Source organism: Protopterus annectens, chromosome 14.part0, assembly GCF_019279795.1.
Source record: "Protopterus annectens isolate FY-2018-M chromosome 14.part0, PAN1.0, whole genome shotgun sequence".
NCBI lineage: Eukaryota > Metazoa > Chordata > Ceratodontiformes > Protopteridae > Protopterus > Protopterus annectens.
Window position 1 is genome coordinate 679,519,566 of NC_056748.1, and position 21,812 is coordinate 679,541,377.

Sequence of the window (21,812 nt, forward strand, 5' to 3'; positions counted from 1 at the left end):
GCTCTGGCCACTTCTACTCCATTTTACTTAATACCCTGTTTGTAGCCCCTAATTTGAAACACTTCACATGGAGAACTTGCACTTTATCCCTAACCTCTTTTCTACCCAGATAGACAATGTGCAGGGGTTTTTACATAGGGAAGACTAAGAGGAAGTTAAGCGAGAGAGTCTATGAGCACATTAGAGATGTCAGAAATTTGAACAGTAATAATGCTCTATACAAGCACATACAGAAAAATCCTACACATGAATTCAAATTTGTAGTATTAGAAGGGGTAAAAATAGAAGTGGGGGGGGGGTGGGAAGATCTATTAGTGTTTAAAGAACTCTGCTGGCAGGTTAGGCTTAATGTCTTGGTTTTCCCGGGCTTGAATGATTCTGTTAGTGCTGGTAGCCTGTTAAGGCTCTGGTCTTACATTATATGAATGATTTTTTTAACATTTGTCAGGTAGGTTTTATATTGCATATGTTTTTAATTGTTGATTATTCATTTGTTCACTTTAAAAAGCAGTGTTGTTGTTTGATTAAGTTTTTTAGGTGGATGGATTTGTTCATAATTATTTCATCACTTTATTAGTATTGTATTTTTATTGGTTGGGAATGTCATGTGTTTTTTTTTTTTTGAATTTTTGCATTTAAATGGCTTGTGTTTATGTGATTTTATATTCTGAGAAAGTCATTTGATACAGCCTTTGATGAAAGCGCTCAATAAATTCACGTTTTGGTACTGGTGGTGACTGATTTCTTTGAGTCTGGATTTCATGTTTTCACATTCTTTTTTGCTTACCAGTTTGTTTCATAATACTACCTGTTTCTATATCTCACCTGCTTCTGACTCTACCCACCTTAAAGCATATTTCTTGAACCCTTTCATCATCACCATTATATCCTTTGAAGTCACAAAATCAAATATCCCCATCATTCATCCTTCCTCATAGCTAGCATCCTCTTCAAATATATATCTGTCACATATTTTCAGTATTTTCTGAAAATCACTGTTTTTTGGGTATTACCTATGTGGCTACCTGTGTACATCACATGAGGAAATACCAATATCCTTATTACTTCTACCTGACCTATTAAACAATTCAAGCCATCTAAGCTACATCTTTCCAACTTTAGCTTTCAATAAATTCTTTACCTGTATTTCTTCACTCAAAAATGTGCATGCTGACAGGTCAGTCCAACCAGAGTGACTGCTGCAAATCGAGCATATACCAGTAGAAAAACGTCTGGTCGCCTGGACTTTCTTAGATTAACATATGCTACGGCTTTCCAGTTTTCTTGAGCGTTTTAAAAATAAATAAATAAATACATAAATAAATTTTGCAATCCAGAAAGTTCAGAAGTATAAGAGAAGCCAGAGAAAATACAAGGAAAACCAAGTATGTTATGCAAAACTAAAGAAACATACCTGTCTTGCCTTTTATTTTCTCTGCCCCTGTTTCTCTCATACCACTGAACTGTCCGTATTTCAAACTTTATTTAAAAGAAAAAAAGAAAAAAAAAATAGCAACAAAGATCTTCCTTCCTCCATTGCATCCTTTCCAAAGCACTGCTGTACTGCATAAGCATGGGAATGTAAGTCCCATATGCATGTGCAGTATGTCAAGAAAGCAGCAGGATACGGAGAAGAAAAAGGAGGAAGACTATGGCACCATTATACAACAACATTACTTACGAATCAAGAGAGTTGTGTCCTCATGGTTAAACCACACCAACCGTGGGCACATTTTCAGTATGCCACACCCAGTTGTTGGTTACTGCTATAATACTATTCCCTTCCCTTATATTCCCTTTCTGCCCACTTAATGCAGTGCAATAAAGTTTTCCAGTGACTGGTAGAGCATTTCCTCTTAACACACCATCTGCTTCACCCTAATTGCATCAATAAATATGTCTAAAAACCTTCTCACTGAAATTTTAGCAACAATTTTTTCATCTGCATTATGCTGGCAGACTGACTTAAAATTATCTAAGTTTTCCTTTCCCCTCTTACCCTTACATAAGAAAATCAATATTGCCTTATATGTACAATCAGGCTTCTCCTGTCCAACTGCTATATGATTAAAACCCCTTATCATGTATTCATTAACCTAAATTCCTGTTCTTTTATAAAACTGTATTGGGTTCTATCTTACCCTTCTGTCTTCCTTAATATTTAGAAATGCAAAGCTTCAACTGCTTTCAATGTTTCCATATGCTCTTCTCCAAGAACCTAAACATTACAGTGGCCATATGCATATTCCCTGCTCTTCCCATACATACTCTTTAAAAAGAAAAGAAATTATTTTCTAAGCTCTTTCGGTCTTTTAATCTGCGAGTCAGCTTTCCAATTTCCTCACTAATTTCTCTTACTCATGCTTTATTTTTTCTGTCAGTTTCAAACACAGTCATTTAGTATCTACCTTTCCCCGACCTATCATTTTACCCCTCTAGCTAACTTCATTTCAGCTGTTGACTCCATCAAGTCTTTTATCTGCAACTTTAGTTTACCTAAACCTTCTGTAATCCTATCCTTTGTCACTGCCTCCTGCCTTTGCAACCTCCTTAACCTGTCCTCTAATTAATTAATCTTCCTATACACTTCCCAATTTATTATCCCCCATTGAGCCATTATCTCATTCCTTATTCCTCACTCTTCTTCTACTCCTTCATCCTTCAATATCCTATGTGCTACCATACACTGTAAACACTGTATCTGTCTAACATCCCACTAATGTCCTGGATTCTGGCTCCACCTTTTCTTGGTCTTGTAATCCACAACCTAGTCCATAATTGAAATAATACCTTGACCTATTCCATTCCCTCTATATCTACTAGGATTCCAGATAACCTATTTGTCTGACACCTCTCATTTCTAGACAATATATATTTTACTTCTTTTCTTAATCTTCTCCACATTTCTACAGGGTCCACTTTCTCCATGCCTTCTTTAAAATCCTATATCCTACATAGATCTCTCATTTCCCAGAAAACGTATCCTTGTCAGCCTTTACCATTTCCATGAAGTCCCCTCCCAATATAAAATTGTTCTGTCCCCCTTAACCTAATAATTCATACTATACAGTCTTCTACCACCTCTCTACTATCTTTCAGAAAAAACAAAATCAAAAGGAGACTTACTCAAAACTCGAACAAGTTTTATTAAGTGCTTTCATCAGCCTGTATCAGTTGACTTCTTCAGAATAATTAAAACACTAAATAAGCCAAATATAAATGCACTCAGAGAACATCACCTGACATAGTCAACTAATAAAAAGCAACTTTGAATAGAAAATGCAAATTAGTTAAAAGAATACATCATACAAAATTGTTTAAAAAAATATATAAACCTAGTTTAAGTTGTTACATAAAACATACAAACAACATGTGTATCATGAAACCACAAAAAAAAAATTGATAAAACATTTAATGCTTTTAAACTGTATAAAAATTCGAACTAGTTTTGTGTTAAATTGTGTAAGAACACAGCTTGAAAAGGCTGCTTAAACTAAAACTATCATTAAGACCCGGAAATGTGAGAGCATTTAGTCTCACTTGCCAACACAACTCCTTACATTCAAGTAGGTCTTCCCATGGTCCACCTCATGGGTCTTGGGGGACCCTTTCAACCACCAAAAACTTAAAATCATGGCTAGGATGTTTTTCTACATGTTTAGATAAAGCACTGTTAGGGTTGTGATTTTTAAGGTCTCTCCCATGTTCATAGATTCTCTATTTTAACCTCCTCTTGGTTTTCCCAATGTAAAAACCTTTACATTTTGTACATAAAGCAGCATAGACAACCCCTTGTGAGTTACAAGAAAATCTCCCTTGAGGTCTAATAACAGTGTGATTAATTTTAATCTTCTCGGTACTGAGAATAAAGTTATATTGGGTGCAAAACCCACGTTTTTTGTCCCTAGGACACTATATTGGGGTACATTGTTAACTTCTCTTTCCAACAAATTCTTAATAGTCGCCCCTCTCCTGAAAATTAAATGAGGTTCTGCCCCCACCTTCTCAAGGAATCCCTCGAGTATAAAAAAATCCGCCAGTTTTTCTTTGAAATGTTATATATGCCTTGATGGTCTGCTGAAAATCTAGTAATGAAGGAATAAGTATATTCGTTGTTGCTATTTGATTGGGGAATGGGGTTCCTACCCAGGTTAGAATCTAAGTTCACATTCCTGTAATTTAATAAGGGCATTATAGTTCCTCTTTTTCGCTTTTCCCAATCTTTATTATAAATGTTCTCAACCAAATCAGTGGGGTACTCCCTAGAAATAAGCATTTCCCTCATTGAGTTACATTGTAAATGAAAGTCTTTGTCCTTGCTAACCATCCGTCAAATTCTAACATATTGGCCTTTGACTATGCCCTTTTTAACATGTACCCAGAGCAACAAAAATGATAATCAGGCACTCCACAGTCTCAGCCGTCTTCCCTTAATTGTACTTCAAGCAAACATTTCTAGCAACACATAGACAGGTATATTTTATGATCTCATAGCCATTTAGATTCCTGTCCACTGAGTTACTGCCCTGCTAGTGTGCAGATTAGTCATTTTCTCTTTTCTAAGTTACAATTTTACATCTTCTATGACCGTTCTACCCTCCTTCTACATTTGATCATGGCAGCCTACTTCTTCTCAGTGCATTCCTCAATTATGTACAATCTTGATTAAAATGAAGTGAGACAGAAGAAAGACAAACAGATTTCCATAGTCAAATGTACAAACAACTACCCAACCTGTCTCTCGGTATACAGCTGATGCAGCTCTTCACAATTTTATCTAGTGAGCTCTTTCCTTCTTTTCTTTATCCAGATTCTCTTCCAGCCTCTGGTTTCTTCCTTTGCCTCATCCTCCTCCCCTCTCTAACTCTTCATCTCTCCCCTCCTCCTTTTCAATACATTGTACTGTAGAAGTTAAAAGCACCCTGTTTTCCTTACATATTTTATGTTCTTCAAGGGCAATCCATCCCTACCTTTGTCTGCAAACTATTCCTCTCTTTCTATCCAGGGCCTCCCTAGGTTCTATCCCCATCTAGTTCATTTGAATGATCCTGAGATGTCTGTTGCCATTGTGGTTGCTGATCTACCTCCATTCTGTCCAGAAATTTGTCCACTCCTTCCTATCCTCTCACTCCTTCCATGCACTGCTGCCTGCCACATGTCCGCTATCTCTTCCAGTTCTACTACTCCTCCATTTTGCTGTTCTTCTCCATCACTAAAATGCATAGGCACCCAAACTTTAATAGGACCTGCAAGGTATTACAGTCCCATCAAGAATCCACAATGCTTGCTTTCTTCCTATTACTGGGTATTAATGTTGGCAGGTTTAGGTATCATTCCTGTTTAAAACACTTGCTCTTCCCAAGCAACACACAGCTCTGATATTTAGAACATACATCCAGCTGTCCCTTCTTTCTGTAGATTCCATAATGCTAGTGCCATTTTTCTATGCCTGGCGTATATAGAAAGAGAAGAAACACCAAGCACTTTCTCAGCCTTGCCAGACATAATAAAACCTTTTTTTTTAATGAACATAGTCACACCAACCACTACTTGTACCTATAACATTACATTTTTACAAATAAGTGGTGAGCCCTAACAGCAGTGAGTTACTTCCCCATTGTATGCACCCAAGCCATCTGATAATCTAGGTAGGAAGCCTTCAATGTAACATCATTTATCCATCATTCTATAAAATCTGCCGGACCTTAAACTTTGATCACTTCAGGCAATGTACATTGCAGATATCTCTAGTATTACTTTCACATACTTCTTTATTTCCTTCTTTAATTGTATACTCCCGTTGTTGGATAAAGTAGTATACATTATACATTGTCTCCCTAACAAATCTGTCTTTTGAGATATCATGCCTTCCCCCAACTTCAGTCTCAGAGTTCCCATATGCACTGTTAAGCCCTGGATATGGTTTAAAACGTTGCCATACCTTTCTATCATTCTAGTACAACCATTCTTCCTATTGCCTTTACTTACCTCTATTACAGTGGCACAAACTCACCAACACACTTTCCACTGGGAAAAATTCAATTCTCAACCTGCTTGTTCCCAATCTCTAGCAGCCAATGGCAGAGTTAAAGTAATAAGTGGCCATCTTTGTATGTGTAGCAACAGCTTCTGCCCCCTTAGATGTTATGCAACATTTACAAAGGACAAACATTACATTATTTCCAGCTTCTCTCTTGTTGTCCCTTGCTTTTTCCTCACCTTTCCCCGCTTTATTTTAAATAGATATTCCAGCAAAAAAAAAATACACTTCCCACTTTTTATGTGAGACAATTCAATAACTCAATACGAGTTTGACAGTATTCCCTATCAACTTAAAAAAAAATAATCTTTCTACTAACAAAATCACTAGACAAATAAAAATTGTTCATATATTTATGGGTAAGTACTAGGCTAGCTGTCCTTTTGAGTAATTTTAAGCCTAGGCAATTTCCCTTTTTGTGTTCAGTAACCTATACCACAGTTGGTTATAGATTAGCCTTAGCCATTACATTTGTCTAATTTCATATTACCTCTAATAAGAAAATTAGGATAATACCATGGGTATTTTCAGGGCACTCCTTCCATTTAAGGGATAAAACATTTAGGAGTTGCTTCTGTCCATTAGTAGTACCGGGGGAGGTAAATTTTCTGTTGTAAATTTTGGTGAAAATAAAATAGTTTCAGCTTTTGGCAAAACTAATACAAATAGGACTATTATTACCCAAGACATTTTTCTGCATTATATTCTTAACTTGGGCAACTGCATACTAATGAAAAATGACATCAAGGCAATATGTCTAAATAATGTATACAAATGATATGTCAAACAATAAAACATATATATTTTTTGTGAAAGCATTTTTATAATAAAGTCAATGTTTTATTTTTTTTTCTTTACTGATTATATGTTTGATCTTCCACTATTTCATTTTCAGCAAGAAAATATGACAACTGTAGAAAGGACTGTGATGCTTTCCTCCATTGCTCTTGATTGTATATATTAAGATAAGAAAGCTTCCTAAGTTGTACAGCAATATATACATTTTTTTACACAGGTAGCAGTAGACATAATAGTTCCAGTATAAAAGCATTTTGATAGATACACCCATTGCTGACTATTGATCTAAAGAAAATGACCAAGACTATTCTATGCTACTACAGTTGTCAGTCCCTGCCTGTATACAAGGACGGTAAAGTTCAGATAGTTCACCTTAAAAGCTTTTATATGATGGGACAGGACCAATCATATTAACAACGTCACTTTAACTAAATTAAGTCATGCTTAGTGGCATAGCAGATATACCAGCCTGTAACTTAAGTCTAGATACCACAGTGAAAGAAAATTCATCTGGCAGTGCACCTGAGTATGATAGAGACAAGTAAATAGTGCTGTTTACTGTATTTTATAATTTCCTGTCTTGGAGTCAACAGATAGATTCATGTCATTAAAGATTCTCTTAATGCCAGCATAACCATCCATCTGACAAGAATCTTCATGGCAGGCAATCATCTGTACTGATTTCAGATTAAAACACTGACTAAATGATTTAAGTAATTCTTTCTTTCTATCCTTACTATTAGTTTTACCCTGCCTGACTAACATTCTCTTATTTATTTATTTATTTTTTGACTGGACAAGCCTAAATGAATACAGCGCATTATCAACAGAGGCCTGAGGAAAGAGTTCCATATCACAAAATCAAGTTATACATAAATGAGTCTGATTTACAGTTCTTAGTTTGGTGTTAACAGTGATAATAAGGAAGCATACAGACAAGAATTATGTTAAAATACATTAATACTTTACATGTGGTTAGAATATGTATAAAGCGATCATACTATTGTGACATATTTCATTTAAAGTATTTTATGTAGTTTAGTAAGTTAGTCTAGGTGGCAGGAACACTTTCCATTGCCTTTAATGAGATGAGAGTGTAGAGCACTGTATGCCTGTCGGAAAGACAAGAAACATTAGTTAGATTTTTTCTTCTCTACTTGCTTTGATTCTATAATGAGATGTACCTTCAACACGAATGGAAAGGTTGGGGGATGTTTATATCTATGTAAAGTAATGTTAATTCACCTGTCTGCTTGCAGACGTTTTCATTATAGCCACCCTGTTATTGTAACTGCAATTCATATTTTTTTTTAATTTTTTTTTATAGTAGATACTGTGTTGTAATAAGCAGCTTTAAAATGAAGACTGACAGATATGTTGCCACTTAAAGGAACAAAAAAAAATCCATTTTCATGCTCTGGTAACTGGCCTCATTTCGCAGATTATATGGTTAGACCTTAATGAATAAAATGATACTTTTCAATTACTGTAATGAAAGGATTGAGAATTTTATGAAATCCATTTCCAGTAGGAAAATAAAATGCAATACACCACTCATTACTGATTTCTACACTTACTACAAACTTATCTTAGAGATTGCTATAACTCTGGGATTAAAGGTATCTCAGAGAATGCTATATTTGCGGTTATGAAGATTCGGAAATCCAGCTAGCACTAAATTTACTGCATCCGGAAAAGACTAAATTGTTTAATAGATTACACTGACATATTCTGTGCATCCTAAATTTTCTTACTGTAGGAGCAGGAATTAAGTTTATAAAATATAAGATACTGTTTAGAAACAGACACTTTTAAATGGTTACTATAATGCGAAGCACATTTGCCATCAGTTCAAAGGAACCTCATCTGTAACCATTATATGACAAAACTTTATGCAATTCTCACTTAAGTATTTTAGATTGCTTATTGTATTCTTATCCACATATAAACAGAATGGCTTCATATCACATATTTTCCTTCAATGGTTGCATACTTTTCATTTACAAATAATCATTAAATCATGCAAATCAGAGGATAGGCAACTGTGATATAATGACTTTTTAATTACGGTTATTCATTCTGTCTTGTCATTACTGCCTTAAAATGTCACTATTCAACAGGAAGAAAATGCATACATTGTAGTTGTGTGGAATCATTTATCAGAACTCTAATCAGCAATATGCCATATTTATACAATTTGATCCATCTTACTGTCTGAAAAAAATCTCTTCTCAAATTCTACATTTTACCCTTTTCACGCTTCTTTACTTACTGAGTCATCATTTTAGTGCTCTGCTCTCTGTTTTTTTTAATGTCAAACTGTTCAGTCTTTTAACTTTGCAAGATGTTATTAAACACTATGGCTGTATGATGCAATGTCCATAAGCATCAGTCATCGTCTGCTGCTACTCTCTATGATGACAGAAGCCGAAATGACTGCGGGATATTTTCTGACACAAGCAGGGTTCTTAGTCATGTAACATTGTCTGACTTCTCAAATGTGACAAAAACATTCTTACAAAGGCATTCCAAGCCAATATCTTAGTTACAGCTGAAAACCCTCAATGCTAAAACAGTAACTATTTTCCAAGCAGTGTACAACTCAATACAAAAAAGTAACTATCTTAAGAATCTCAGTTCAAAATTTCCTAATAATGTCCAGTACCTATTACATAACTCTCTCTATGTGGCTTTGCAAAGATTATTTTAAATTAAGGAAACACCTGGCAAGCACAATTACTGTATGCCAATGAGGAATGAACAGTAACGAAAATACAGTGGCAAGTGTTTTAAATAGTAGATATCTGAGTTTGGAAATCAAGAAGCAAATCAGGAAGGGATTTGGCATGTAATATACAAATATTAGTGCCACTATTAGAATTGCTATCTATTTATTTTGTAATATTGCTGAGCTGAGTTTTATACTTTTGAAAATGTATGTCTGTTTTATCTGAATATTTCAACTTTAGACTATGCCACAGCTAAGGGCAGTGCAGTGGTGCAGTGGATAGCATTGTTGCCGCACAGCAAGAGGTTTTCCAGTTTGATTCTCAGCTGAGGTGCCATCTGTGTGAAGTCTGCATGTCCTCCCTGTGGTCATGTAGGTTTATTCTGGGTGCTCCGGTTTCCTCCCACTTTACAAAGTCATTCAGCAAGAGGATTGGACACTCTAAATTGTCCCCAGGTATGAATGTGTGAGTGTATGCTATGGATGAACTTCAGGAGCAGGTCTAACCACCCAGTTGTGTAAACCTTGGGTCTAGATGATTATTACTGTTGAAGTGACATCCTGACCCTATGTGCAAAAACGGGAAAAGCGGATGATAATGGATGGATAGCTGTAACAAGAAAGCATTAATGACTGAACCCATGTGCTCATTAAATGCAAATGAACATACTGTTAAACACTGAAATAGACAACTTATACACCTACAAAAGTTATGACTACAATTTGAGGAAAATCACGCTGAAGGAAGGAAAAGACAAACAAAGAATATAACCCAATGTAGTTAAAATCAAGGGCAGCATTATTAATTTTCTGATTACTGACTTCATCCATTTCAGGGCCATAGTGGGATCCAGAGCTTATCTTGACACCTAATATGTGCAGAACATGGAGCTAATCTTCAAGCAACTGTCAGCATATTCTAGGACACACATCACATACACACGCATTCTCTCTCTTTCTCTGATGGACAATTTACAAGCTTTGAGATGTGGGTAGAAAAGAGGAGCATAAATTGAAAACCAGGTGGACACATGGAAGACATATGAATTCACACAGAAGGCACCTCAGCCAAGATCTTAATTGGATAAGCAAGCAATTTGAAGAATAATGCTAAACTCTGCATGAAGGCTATGACTGATAAAAATCGCAACAGCTCTAAATGTGCTCTTTGGACCAATCAAACTGAAAATTTCAGACGTTGGGAGACTCAGTCTATCTCTCTCTCTCTCTATATATATATATATATATATATATATATATATATATATATATATATATATATATATATATATATATATATACATATATATATATACACACACACACACACACACACACACACACACACACACACACACACACACACACACTTACATAAGTTATAAATGCAAACATGCACACACATATGTATGTAAAGCTGGGATTCAAGAGTGTGGTACCTTTTTGCAATTTAACAACTGCCCTAACACACTGATAAAATGTAAAACATGCAGCACTGTGTAGGGCTGGTGTTCTGGCTTCACTGAATGCTAATGAGGCAGAGTGGGGAGAGACATATGCTAATTAGCCATGTGCTCTCTCTCTCTCTCTCCCCTGGATTTGCCTCCATGAAGGCATCTACATGCCAACTAATTCAATAAATCACTCTGCTGTATAGATCAATACAGTCATCCCTCACCACACTGCAGTGTTGCTCACAGGTGTACAATATGCTCAAGTGCCTTAGTGATACTAACATCACTATAAGGATTGGGGTATGGGGGCCAATAACCACCATTGATACAATATACCCAAGTGCCTTAATGGCATGAAAATCACTGTGGGGATAAGGGGGTGGATTCACTAACCACTTGGGAATTATATTTAAGTACCTTAATGGGACTGAGAGCAGTAGAGCAGTTAGGAGTTGGGGGGATTCAGTAGCCACCAAGTAATTCCATAATGACACTTACAGTACTCCAGTGATTAGGCAATGGGGGAACATACTTGCCACCATGGCTATAGTACCACTTTGATACTTATGGGTGTTGGGGAACCACTGGAAGTCATATGGGACAGGCATGGCTACTGGGAATGTGGTGTGTGTGTGTGTGTGTGTGTGTGTGTGTGTGTGTGTGTGTGTGTGTGTGTGTGTGTTCGTGTTTTGTGTGCTTTTGTATGCATGACAGAGTGACTGGTGTGGTGAGACTGCCTAGATATGCAGTAGCTTACTACTGTGACATGCAGTTCAGCAATAATCTCCATGTCACTGTAGTAAATAGGTTCATAGGCAGGTACTAGGCTATTTGCCCTAGGGCCTATATAAGCCTAGCCAAAGGTACCCTGGCTTTTGCCACCCAAGAAAATTATTTTTCTTTGCCACTGTCGAGCAGAGCGACAGATGTGATCCCCGGGGTGAATTTCCTATCTCTCATCCAGTCATCAAGATTTTTCTTGAGCGCTAATGACAAGCTTTGTTTGATATCGATAGGTAGTTTGTTCCAGAGTATGGGATGTCTCTGGGACAGGAATCTATCCCTCCAGCCTGTTCTGTTTATTGTGGTGACAAGGATTAGGTCCCTAGGCTATGTAGCTTGTAGGGATTAGGATTTCTTTAAGTGGAGCATGTCTAAAAGCTCTGTGTTTGACATAGCTTTGTGTGTTAGGCAGAGATTGCCTGTGAGTAGGCGATATGCAACGGAGTAAAGCTGCAGTTTTTTGAGACGGTCTGCATAGGGCATCTGTTTGAGGCCAGTAATCCTCTTTGTGAGGTATTTCTGTGGCCTTTCCAGTTGTTGTAGATGTCTTGTGGGGTACATACCAAAAGGGGCAGTGTACTTTATAATGGGTCTAATGAGTGACGAGTAGAGGGGAACAATGACCTCTTTTTTCCTGGATGAGAAACCTTTTGTGATGAGGTGTGCCACATAGAAGGATTTCCTGACTACTGTGGTGATGTGATTATCAAAGGAGAGACTACTGTCCACCTGTGTCCCAAGGTCTCATCACACTTTCAGTGTTAAGTAGACTACCGCCTATGTGGTAGTTCATGGGTACTGAGTTTTTACCAAAAGGGATGACAATGCACTTTTTAGCAATGAGCTGAGGCCATGGCTTTGACATCAGACATCTGTCTCAGCGAGGCCCTTTTGTAGGATGTCCACATCTTTTGGAGTTTTGATTATGGCTCCGAGTTTGATTCAGAGATGTGTAAGTTAGTAGATAAAGGGGTCATACCTTTTTGAGGATGAAATCTCTGAATTGCAAATTAGCACATCATAGAAGTGTGTTTTTAGCATGAGTCATATGGCTCCTGCTAGGCCCTTTAATGAATCCTTGGGTAAGTTTAATGTTGGTCCAGCTCTCAGGTACAGCAATCTTAGTTCTAGTCATTAAAAGTATCAGGACTGTGGAGGCTGTGTTGGTCTCCATATCACAGACTGCAGATCGTCAAAGCCCAACAATAAAAAAAAATGTTTTTTGGAAGTGCAACAGTGATTTTTGAAATGTATTGTCTTTATTGTCAGAATTAAACTTTATATTTTGAATAATTGTGGCTTGCATAATTTGGTCTGCCACTTTTGATAAGAATCCAAAGCAAAGTCATGTGTATTAATATATAAAGTCAGACAGGTTACATTCTTGACAAATAATGAATCCTATCAGAGGACACAGTACATTCTACAGTACTAACCAAGTTGCCTTGTACTACCTGTAATAAAAAAAAAAAACAGCTGTGCTGAAATTGTGTGAAAGACAAAGGAAAGGGATTGTTCTTTGTTTGAAGAACAGTCGGATCAGATTTCTGTCTATATACTAGTAACTCGAGGGATAAAAGGCAATTAGGAGGCTTGCCATCTCATTAAAAAGATCATTAAATGAAGGCAAATACTAGCTTCACTTGTTCAGTCATTTCTGTGAAGATGCAGTCTTTGCAGAGGTCTTCCAAGCTTGATACACTATTACTCATGCATAATAAATTATTTTGGCACTCACTCAAGTTTCATTTTTCTTTTACAACTGAGAGTGTTTGAAATGCTTGCATGATAGTGAGTCATGGATGATGCAATGCTAGTACACATCATGGTACTACATTGCATGCCAGTGATTGTTCTTCCATTGAAATACAGTGACTTAATTCTGACAATAATAACGTAACAGAATATGAAGTTAATGTATCCCAAATGTGGGCACATGGAGTTTGTCCGCACTGCAAAAATGCTTTCTTTTCTACCATATGTACTTGTTAAGATAGAAACTTGAATATTTGCATTGTCAGAAATTGTGTTTTCAAACTGCCACTTATGAGGTCTTGTGACCAAGCCACTGAGACAGAGTTTTGGATGAGTCTTATCAGACATACTGAATTAACTGCAGTATTAATATTACTGCTGGAACAGTAGCATAATTACATCCAGTCTGGTATTAGTGAGGAAAAACACTGCACCACATTGTCAATATGACTATCAGACTATAAGCTCTAAATAATATAACTGTATAACCTACTGCATTTGTCAACATGCAGTGGGAAACATTGTGAAAAGATAAACTGGTATGCAAAAATGTAAGCAGTCCAACCACTAAAAGATTATGGTTGATACAGTGATTTGTATGAAGTACAGATGTAGAAGGCATTTCGTCTTTACCACCTCATTTTCTATTTCCCCCAATAACCTTACAAATTTATTTCACGTTATTAATTTTTAGTTGAACAAGTGCATTTCAATTTCCCTTCACTCTAAGGTATTAGTACCATTTGTAATCTATAAACTTCTCTGTTAAAGTCACTATATTAGATTCACTGAAGTATAACTGAAACCAATTAGACGTTCCATACTACACTACATTTAATAATAATATCAGCATTATTTAATGATATTCACAACTACTGCAAAAATCACTCTTATCAAGAGTTTGTTAGACTATGTTGTTTCTGTCTCCCAATAAAACTGTAGTACTCCTTTTCATTGATTTAATGTAAGTTTCCGACATATTTAGCCTAAAGTTACTTTTAGATTATTCAGCCTTTTCTAAATTTGGACCAAATATTATCTCTTGTTTAAACAGTTATCTTAGTAGCCAACTCCAGTGGCAGAGAGAGATGAAACCATGAACATTATGCAAGTGACAAAATATCAGTTAGCAACTCAGGTGAGTAATAGAACTGCCAGGGTGATTTACTTTGCCCACTCTGTAGATAAGGTGAGGCACAGCTGACTGTATAATTCATGAGTCCATGGAATGTGGAGCTGCACTGCAAATACATAGCCTGACTATAGGTGTTAGTCTCACCAAGCCAAAGATTGGTATTAGCCTTGAAAATTTGTGTATATAGGTGCATGCACTTAAATGCAATGCACTGTGGGCATTGATAGTGATGCAGACTGCATGTGCCTCTGCCTGGGGTGGGTTAAGCCACTAAAATCCCCTAAATGGCTGAGATAATGAAGAAGGCACAAAATGCCTTCACAGTTACCTCGGTGACAACCATCTCTAGACAGCTCTCACTCTGGCACTGGAGGAAATCCCAGCGCATGGGGATGAATGGGTTATGAGCAATTTGAAAGAGGCTTGATGGTCAACAGGCATGGGTTAAAAAATGACTTAAGATAGTTATGGTGGTTAGCCATAATTTAAATACGGACTACGCTTCTCCATTTTTTTCTCAGTCACACTGCATACTGGAACCACAAAGGGTCATAAAGTCTACTCTGTTCATTTTACTATGTTTATTAATTCTCAATACTTTGACATTCTATCCTTTAATATAATGATGTTAAGTTGTCCAATCTCGCCTTCGTTCTTGCTGGATGGGTTTGGAGCTGATCCTTGGCTCTGACTTGGCCACTTACTATAACTCGAGAGCTCTTTACTGGCTCAAGGCTGCCCTTTATCCCAGAATAGCATCAGCTACCCAGATCTCATTTGCCACTTTAGCTGCGAGGTTGCGTTAATACTGGCTCAGGCTTAGTATAACTTTTTTCTCTATTTAAATTCAAACAATTTGTTTTAAAAATTGATATATATTTTCTCTCTTGTAGTAGTTTGTAAGTTTCTTTAATTGTAAACCCCTTATCTCATTCTTGTGGTGTTGTTTGTGTTATGTTGGCCATTGCCCTTTAGTTGCTAGGCCTTCTTTTGTTCCTTGAACTCGTTTAACTTAGAGAGTTCTTCCCCTCCCCTCCCCTCCCCTTTAAGGACAGCTATTTAAATTAGAAGCTCTCCTTTAAGGTCTTTATTAATATAATTTTTAGTTTACTATTGTAGTGTGTCTTTTTGGTACTTCAAAATGTCTAAGGAAGTTAAAACCTCAGGTTTTAAGAAGTGTGACTCGTGCTGTCAGAAGATGTCTCTGACAGATGGGCACACTAGTTGTGTTTACTGCTTCGGGGATCTGCATCTGTAGGACTCTTGCTCTATTTGTCATGCCTTTAGCCCAAGGGCCCTGCAGGAGCAGAAAAGCAAGCTAATCCTCTGTGGATTATTAAAACAGGATTCTCCAGCTAAAGCATCTCAGCCAGTGAAATCTTTGAAAACAGTCAAGCCAGCGGCTCCATTTTTGGAACCGACCTGTGAGCTTGACAAACCAAGTGAGTCAGTGCCCTCTGGCACTGACAAGACTACTTCAGAACAAAGCTAGTCATCACTCATCTTCCTACTCCTCTCGATCCTTGAGATTATTGAATCAGGATGTGGAGGGAGTGGTCAGTAGGTTTCTGAAGTCACAGACCCTTGCTAAAATGCTTTTGAGCCCGCCTCAACAGTCTTCAGCTCCATCCGCTTCGATTTCGATTCCTCCTCCGACTATGCTTAGTTTGGAGCCAGAGTCCATGTATGCTCCGATAGTGGTTCCTCTGGCTCCAATGACATCCTCTTCGGCTTTAATGTTGGCTTCAATTACCTCGGTTCTTCCTCCCATTGAGGTATCTGGGCATCGAAGCTCTCTCATTGGCTCCGAGGGGGGAAGTGGCATCAGACCCTTGTCCGACCCCACTCTCCCTCTTGGAGCGTCGAGTTGAGCTTGGCTCTCACATTGGCCACAGAGCAGTCGCCTTTGGTACAAAGTGGGATTCCTGTCTCTTCAAAGCTGGAGCCCTCTTTGGGTCAAGACAGTAATGCCATTGAGGTCATGCAGATAATGCTGTCCCCACAGATGGCCCCACTATCGGTTCCATCGGCTCCATCCCCCTCAGTGCCTGTGACAACCTCTGCTCATCCTTCAGCCCCAAAGTGTAGGGAAACTATGCCTCAGGACACCCCATTGGGTGAACCCTCTTCTTCCATAACCTTCCCAGACCATTATGAGCAGGCTTTTCAAAAGAAAAAGTGCAAGAGGAAGCACCAAGACTCCCCTGAGTCTGTCACCTCAGATACAGACCTGGATGAATTGGAGGGGTCCCCAAGGTTCCCCTCTGAAGAGGTTTCCTTTTCGGACATCCTCGAGATTCTCAGGCAGAGGCATAGCTGGACTTTCCTAGCCCCCTCCGTGGACAAGTCTCTATAACTGGATGCATTTGGTTCCCGAACTTCCACCTCCTGGGTGTCTCTGCCTTTTGATCCACTCATGCCTGTAGTGTCTCGAAAGGCTTGGTCAGATTCAGATTCCATGGAACCTGTCCCAAGGAGACCCAATAAATTCATTACAGCTCCCCAAGACAAATAATTCTTGACTAAAGGTGGCCCAGTTGATGCCATGATGGTAGCAGCAGCCACAAAGATAGAGTTAGCTGAAACCTCCCCATCTGTCCATCCACTGAATAAAGACTCTTGTACAATGGACAGATATGGGAAGTGAATGTTTTCATCAGCGACCTTCTCCCTTTGGTCCCTGAACTATCTTTTCCATTTTACTAGGCTTCAGAGGGATCTTCTAAAAGAGCTTGGAGATACCCTACAAGATCCCACAGCTGAGGGAGCTTCAGCCAAGGTAGCTACCCAGCTGGCAACTCGAAATTCAATAGTCAACTCCTCCATGAGGCTTATTTCATACGCAGCTGATGGAGCTAGCAGAGCTGCAGGAACAGGAGTGGCTCTTAGTTGATATTCTTGGCTGCGGCTGTGTCAGTTTGCGGAACCTTTCAGAGCATCCTTCACCAATACCCCCTTTGATGGCTCCTCTCTCTTTGGGCATCAGGTGAAAGACACACGTACCAGGTGCCAGCAGGAAGGCAAGATGCTCTCTGATGTCAGAATCCGTTTTGCCATGCCTACCAGACCATACCCAAAGGGTCAGAAGGGTGGAAAGATGGGGTTTCAAAAATCCCATGGACACTTGCCTGATGCACATGGTGAATTTTCCACAAGGGGCAGAGGGGGAAATAATAACAATGACAGACACCACCCTCGTGGCAGAGGGGGTCTGCAAATTCAGGGTGACAGAGATATGTTCTCTTCCAAACCTTATCAACATCCCTGAAGGGTTGCCCGACTGCTCAACTCTGGAGGCAGTCAGGGGAAGGCTTTCATTGTACTCAATTGCCTGGCAAAATATTACAAAAGACAAATGGGTACTAACCATTATATCCGGAGGTTACAAGATTCCCTTCCTTCAACCCCCTCTTGTTTCAAAAAAATCCATCTCAGATGTTCCACCCAATCTAAGGGATCAGGCAGTCACAGATGTTTCAAGACTGCTAGAAAAAAAGAGTCATCCAGGAAGTCCCCACAGACCAAGTAGGATCCGGAACTTACTCAAGATTATTTTTAGTGCCCAAAAAGACAGGGGACTGGAGACCAATTCTGGATCTCAGCAGATTAAACAAATCTGTACAAAAAGAAAAGTTCCGGATGGTAACAATGCAGTTCATTCTCCCCTTTCTGGGTCAGGACAATTGGATGTTCTCCATAGATCTTCAGGACGCATACTATCATATAAAAATGGACAGACGGTCCAGGATATTTCTAGGCTTCCAGCTAGGGGCCAGTCATTACCAATTCAGAGCTCTGCCCTTTGGTCTCACCACAGCTCCCAGGGTGTTCACCAAATGCATGGCAGTAGTTATGGCTCACCTGAGATGTTTCCTTATCTGGACAACTGGCTCCTCACTGCTACCACCAGGCAACAACTTAGAGAGGCATGAGATTACACCATCACATCTTATGCTCAACTAGGCATCACAATAAACTTCAAAAAATCTGCCTTGTTGCCCTGTCAATCTATTACATACATAGGAGCAGAGCTAGACACAAGAAAAATGATTGTAAAATTGTCTCAGGAAAGAATTTTTATTATTAGACAACAGGTGTCACTTCTCCTGAGGAGCAAAATAATTCAAGTAAAATATGTACTTCAAGCTCTAGGGTCCATGGCAGCAGCAATTCTTCTAGCTCCCTTAGCACACTTTCACATGAGAATACTTCAGTGGCTTTTTTTCACACAATGGTCCTTCCAGGAATTACCCATGTCTCACATGATGCTAATTACGGAATCTTGCAAAAGACACCTTTCCTGGTGGGTGGTCTCCCCACTACTGACTCAGGGCAGACCTTTCATGGACTCCCATCCAGTTGCCACAGTGACCACGGACGCTTCCCTGATAGGGTGTTGGGGGGGGCATTATCTAGGGAAGACAGTCCAAGGCACTTGGCAACCTCACGAGTACCACTTGCACATCAACGTCGTGGAAATGAGAGTGGTGCTCCTAGCATTGCAAGCTCTTCAAGACTCTCTCCCTGCCAGGATTATTGCAATACAGATGGACAGTATGTCAGTGGTTTGGTGCATCAACAAACAGGGCAGAATCAGGTCGTACCCCATGTGCTGAGAGGCCCTCAGACTGTGGCAATGGGCGATTTCCTCCCAACGTTTTCTGACAGCAATGCATATCCCTAGGACATCCAATGTAATAGTGGACAGGCTGAGCAGGGCTATTCTCATGCCTCACGAGTGGTCTCTGAAACAGGAAATTGTGGATCTTATTTTACGCAAATGGGGCCAGCTTTGCTGCAATCTCTTTGCCTCTCCCCTCAACAACAAATGTAGCAGCTACTTCTCCCTTGTTTCTCCTCCAGGTCAGACACCTTGGGACGCGCTAGTCCATGATTGGCCTCAGAGACCCCTTTACGCATTTCTCCCCTTCCCCTAATTCCAAAAGTCATTCAGAATGCAAAATCATTGGGTTGCAAGATGATCCTCATTTCCCCCTATTGGCCTAGACCTATTTGGTTTCCATTCCTTCACCCCCACCTTCTAGCCCAGCCTTGGATTCTGGACCCAGTACCAGACCTCTTGATTCATTAATCAGGCGGGCTACACCAATCCCTCCAATCTCTCAAGCTCACAGCTTGGTTACTCCACTTCCAGTCCTAACCAGGCTCCCCAATATTTCCCCAGCAGTGCATGATATTATTGTTTCCTCCCATAAGACAATTACAAGGAAAGTCTATGCTAGCAAATAGAAAACATTCTTTTACTGGGCAGAATCCAGGAATTTAGATCCTTTTACAGCTTCTGTACATGAGATTTTGGATTTCTTAGCAGAAATGTTTCATTCTGGTGCAGCTGCTGCTACCATCAGAGTACAACTAGCTGCCATTTCAAATGTTCACATCGGAGTTTCTAACTCAAGCATAATGTCTCACAAACTCTGTAAGGCCTTCATGAGAGGTACATCTCTACTTAGACCCCCAGTGAAAGAGCTCTCTTCCTAGTTGCTATTACTTCTGCCAGACATGTTTCAGAACTTCATGCACTATGTGTTTGCCCTCCATACCTAGTTTTTCACAAAGACAGAGTTTTCTCTGAGAACGAACCTATCTTTTCTATCTAAAGTTTGTTCAGAACACAATTTGAATCAATCTATTGAAATCCCTGTCTTTTTCCCCTAATCATTCCAACAAGGCAGATACAGAGATGAGAAAATCAGATCAGTTGGTCCTTTCATTTGCTAACAACAAACAAGGCCTTCCAGTTTCTACATTGTCAAAATGGTTATGACACTATTGCCCATACCTACCATTTGTGAAAAAAAGATCTTCCAGCAAAACCCAAAGGTCATTCAACCAGGTCAGTAGCTAGTTCAGTAGCGTTTCAATCTAGATTGCCCATTGGTTCAATTTGTGAAGCAGCTACTTTGGCAGATCCTCATACATTAATTTCTCATTACAAAGTAGATGTGGTCTCCCGGGGAAGGGCTTCCTCTGGTTCCATGGTTCTGAAGAGTCTGTTCCAATGAGCCACCCAGGATTGAGGTGCAAGGGACGCTGTCCCATCCAGCAAGAATGAAGGCGAGATTGGATAACTTAACATAAAGAGGTTATGTACCTACCATAATGTTCCATGTTTGTTGTCCTTCATCTCACCTTCCTTCTTGCGCCCCTCCCTCCTTCCCCCTTCCTTGAGGATCGATAGGAGTTTCTCAATGGTTTCACTGGCTAATTTGTTTTGTTATTAGTTGCTTCCCAAGCAAACCATGACAATTAACTGTATATCCAGGTTTATTAATGGATTATCTTCTATGATTATGTCTAGTATGAGCTATCTCAAACGAGATCTGGGTAGCTGACACTGGGCATTCTGGGATAAGGGGTAGCCTCAAGCCAGTAAAGAGCTCTCGAGCTATAGTAAATGGCTGAGATGGAGCCAAGGATCGGCTACTAACCAATCCAGCAAGAAGCAAGGCGAGATGAAGGACACATAACATGGAACATTATGGTAGGTACATAACTTCTTTTTCATTCAGATGGATTAATGTCTTTGGATACTCCTCTTCATATTTTTATCATTAAATCCGATCTTCAAAATGATTTCAAATTCCTCTCGAATTACATTTATAATAAGAAACTAATTCTAGAGTACAGTAAAAACAGAAATGGTTATTCCAGACCTGAACCAGTGTTAGAATCAGTGTCTATTACAACAGAAGTTATTTTCTTTCAGGATAAACTCAGATTATTAGTCTCTTTTTTAAATATTTAGGCAGTTATTTTACCCCTCACCTCCTTTACTATAACTATTCACTGCACTAAGTTCATAGTCATCTTGTGTCTCTTTGGCAGTCTGAAACTAACAAACTCTATCACTCTTGAAGCATATATCTCCACTGATGAAGGCATTTTACAGAAAGACGTGGAATATGGTCACTACCATGCCACTACTCCCTCTAAGAGAAGGATGCCTGATCTCCAAATCCTCTTCATATGTAACCAGATTAAACCGACCTGGCAAAATTATAGAAATACAGAAAAAATACCAGAGGAAATGTCACATCCAGGAAATTTCAGAGCATGTGCGTTAATCCTGATACAATATCAGGACTTCTTCAGACA